Consider the following 4452-nt stretch of genomic DNA (forward strand, 5'->3'; position numbering starts at 1 on the left):
TGAACAGCATGCCATGTGAAAAGCAATGATGTTGTTGATTTTAGGTCATGGGTAATGATCGTCAATAAGGATAGCTTGTTGGGAGATATCATGAGGTGAAATGGTACCATAGGTAACATTCCATGTGAAGTAAATGTAAGGGTCTTCACCATAAACAGTGAACCACCAAAAACGCATAGCCAACACAGTACACAAACACCATTGTACACGAAAGACAAACGGAAATAACAACCTCAAAATCTAGAACAACCACCCCAAAGCCGAAACAAATCTAGGAGAGATAGTAACTACCGACCTCGTCCGAAAAATAGATCTGAAAAATCCACTTTCGTCGGAAGTGCACTTGAAAAACTTTAGGCTCGGACATAAACAACCATGTCCCTTGCAAACTGTCCGAGGCTCTAAGGAACCACTCGGAGAATGGTTAAAATGTGGAGGTGCACCGGCTGCTGGAAGGAGATTAGCCTACATCAACGGAAATTGACTGTGGCGCAGAGGTAGGAGCTCCTCGTCGCACCACCAAGCTCACGATCTACATCTTGGGAAGAAAATGTTTGGATAAGGTAGAGAAGGAGGCGAATGGTGAGTTTTCTAGTGAATTTGGATAAGGTGGTGCAAATTATTCTCATGGTGGCATGTTGGTGCCTTTGGAGATGGAGAAACAAATATATTTTTGATGAGGATTTGCAACATTTAAATGATCATATCTAGGTCATTCTTCATATAGTATATGAGATCAATAGACATGGTCATTCTCTTTTGACGGGAAGGCAGAGGCAGCATGAGACTATTTATATCAACTCGAAGCATCCTCAAAGGGATTAGATAAAAAGTTAAATCTAATGTAGCTTGCAAGGTTTTAATGAATGATGTAGGACATGATGGTCTATATTGGGATTCAGACGGTTGCTAGTTGAAAGGATATACTCAAAGGATTGGAACTTGTGATTTCCTTAATGTAGAAATCTTGAGAATGTTCGCAAATTGCTAGAGAACAAGGTTTTTCCCCTATTATAGTTGAAAGTGATTTCAAGTTTTTGATTGATATGGTTAACGAGAGTTGTAAGCTTAATGTACACACCTCTACCTTGATCCGGAGGATACACAATCTTACTAACTTGCAATGGCACGCGCAGTGGCGGAGTCAGACAAAAGAGTTTGGGGTGGCTGCTATCAAAATAAACTAAAACATATGAATCATATTGCATACAACACATTTAAGTTGTAATAAACCAAAAACCAATCATTCAAAATTTAAACTACATAATATATAAAGTCGATCATTAAATACATAAAGTTACACTTTACTCTTTTCGAGTGACTTAAAATTGACTCGGAACTAATACATGCACTAATTCCCCTTTCAATATAAACTAACATGCTATATGCTAGAAATTCAGGTCTCATCTTATTTCTTAATTTAACAATATGATATGAACAAAAATGATTAAAATTCGCAAAGAAAACAAAGTTAAGTGTACCTGACAAAAAAGTGGGTTTATTAAGATATCATTAATAATTCTGCCAAATTAATTCTACAAAATTCTAGGGTATAATATATTTTTTTTATTTTAAGATGGGGTGGCCGTGGCTCCCACTTGCCACCCCGTGGTTCCGCCAGTGGGCACGCAATTTTCAAATACACCGTCTTGAATGAAACAAATTTGCATATTGGCTAGCATCTTAATCAAAGTTTGTATGAAGAAAAAAAAATGAAGCTAACATGAAAGAGAAACAATAGGTAAGAGTTTTTATTTGATGCACTCATTTACATATAATAACCTCAAAACATTTTGTTAACTTGATGTTTGTTTCCTTGGTTGTTTAGAATTACCCATATTTACTTAGTGATTATTGGGCCAACAATGATAATGTTCGCAAAGCTCTGCATTGCATATACGCGAGGTATGTAGTTTTTCATAATTTTTTCTCGATCACATCCTTGCAATCTTGCATGAAGAAGTCTTTGCTAGATTTTTATAGACGTAATAGTTTGGTTGCATGTGTTGCAGGGAAGCATTGGAAAATGGAGTCGTTGTTCCGACAATATACCTTATACAGTGGATATTTGATTATCATGTAAATCTTAGTGATAAAGGCTACCGTTCACTAATCTACAGGTCAATCGTCTTTCTCTATGTTCATTTTTTCATTTTCTTATAGTATATATAATATTTGATATATTTTTTAACAGTGGTGATCATGACATATCCATTCCATTTTTGGATACACAAGCATGGATAAGAGCTTTAAATTACTCCATTGTTGATGACTGGAGGCAGTGGCATACAGACGACCAAGTTGCAGGGTATTCACATAACTATAGTTAATTATTATATATGGAGTATAATAATAGAATAGTTTATCACAAAAAAAAAAAATAGAATATTTCATATTTACAAAATCAATGTGTTTCGGTACAATTGGTTTTCGAACCAACAATTAAATGTGTTGTTATAGAATAGGAAAATGTTATATCTCGCGACAAATTACTTTCCCAGAGTGTCCCGAATGATATGCTGCCCTTTTTCGCTTATGGACAGAAAAATATTTTCCTTTAATTTATGAAATGGTGTTCCTTAAAGCAAGATTTTAAAATTTGATTCAATTTTTTTATTTTATGAAATGGTGTTTCTTAAAGCAAGAGTTTTTCAATTTGATTCAAAAAAAATAAATTACGAAATGGTGTTTCTTAAAGCAAGAGTATACAATTTGATTAAAAAAATTTGATTCAGAAAATGATCAAGAATTTATTGGTTAAAAAACAATTGTACCAAGACACTTATTTAATTTTTCAATGCACAGGTAGAATCTCCGATATAATAACCATTCTCGACTTATGACCAAGTTAAATTAATATTTGTTTATTTGAACTCTTCACTCTACTAACAAAAAAGTTAAAATTGTTAGATTGAATATTGTGATATGGGCTTTAACCCTAACTCTTCAATATATATAAATTTTCAATGATAATTATCATTTCGTCCATAAAAAAAACTTAATATTTGTTTTTGATTTTGTGCAAGTATAGATATACAAGGACTTACTCCAATGGAATGACATTTGCAACTGTGAAGGCAAGCCACTTGTACCTCATTGCTACAACTATAATTTACAAACACATTTCACTTGATTAGTCTATTGAAGATTTATAACTGGAGTTTCCCTAAAAATTTAACAATAATCAATTTTTGGTTGTTGTTCCAGTTTTTCTATCTTTTGAAATTAATATATAAAATTTTAGGTCAATGGACAATGTATTTAAGATGATAAATTTTGTTGTCTAAAAAGTTTTTTTTTTTAGCAATTGTCTAAAAAGATTTAGCAGCTCAGCTTATTGTCTGTTTGTTTTAAAAGCATTAATGAAATGGATTCTCATATAATCATATCATCTATAAATCATGCACTAAGAATCATTACCGGTTATCCAGAAGTCCTAACTCAACTGGTAAAATGTCATTGTTAGGCCGGATGTCATGACCAGGGTTCGAACTCTGGTACCTCCACTTATATGTGTGAGTTTATAATGGCTTTATCATTTCGTCTATCTACAAAAAAAAAACAAAAAAGAATCATTACCGGGTTATTTACTCAATCAATGATTGATCAAATTTCCAGGGTGGAGGACACACAGCTCCAGAGTTCCGACCTGAAGAATGTTTTGCCATGTTTAGTAGGTGGATATCTAGGAGGGCTTTGTAGGAATAACCAATGGCGGATCTTCTAAGGGGCAGGTAGGTGCCATGGCATCCCCCAGATTTCCCTTATATACTACATTAGGTGTATAATATCAATAATAATTTGGTTGTTGCAGTGGTAAGGGATGCTACAAATTGGGAAAGGTTGCGGGTTCAACAGTGCCTAGTGTAACAGCCCGATTTTTAGCTAGTTTTATTTAATTACTTTTATTGTGTGATTGTATGTGATTAATTGTGCTCGTGTGTATTTAATTGTCATTGGGTGCATTTAATTGGATTACCGTATTAGAAGGGTATTTTGGTCATTTGACGGGTAAGGGTAAAATGGTAATTTTGATGAGAATTATTTTAATAATTAGTGAGAACCCTTATTTTACTAAGTTACTAGTGTAGTGATTAGTTTTTACCGTTTAGTGACCGTTGGTTATAATTTACCGTTGTTAGTAATTACCGTTGAGTGTATAGAAACTTTTTAGAATTGTGGTTTGAATAGAAACGGGTTAAGCCCACTAAAACTAAGTTAAGCCCACTAGGGGGAGATAACATTAGGGTTGTGAGAGCAAATTCATTCATTCCTTTTCATTTCACTAAGTTAGAGAGAGAAGTGAGAGGTGAAGGAAGAACAAGGTTAGAGGAAGGGGGAAACTTGAAGATTGACGCAATTAGGAGCTAAAGTGAAGCTTAAGTTAAGATTAAACATCATCTAAGGTAAGGGGGTTTGTTTTCATCATAATCAATTTCAAATTTTACATCT

At 33.8% G+C, this 4452-nt stretch overlaps 1 pseudogene; it reads left to right on the plus strand.

Moving 5' to 3' along the window:
- The first annotated feature begins 1123 nt into the window (after positions 1-1123).
- On the plus strand, positions 1124-3714 carry LOC11438859 (serine carboxypeptidase-like 7; annotated as a pseudogene).
- Positions 3715-4452: the final 738 nt, after the last annotated feature.

The sequence above is a fragment of the Medicago truncatula genome, chromosome 2 (genome assembly GCF_003473485.1).
Source record: "Medicago truncatula cultivar Jemalong A17 chromosome 2, MtrunA17r5.0-ANR, whole genome shotgun sequence".
NCBI lineage: Eukaryota > Viridiplantae > Streptophyta > Magnoliopsida > Fabales > Fabaceae > Medicago > Medicago truncatula.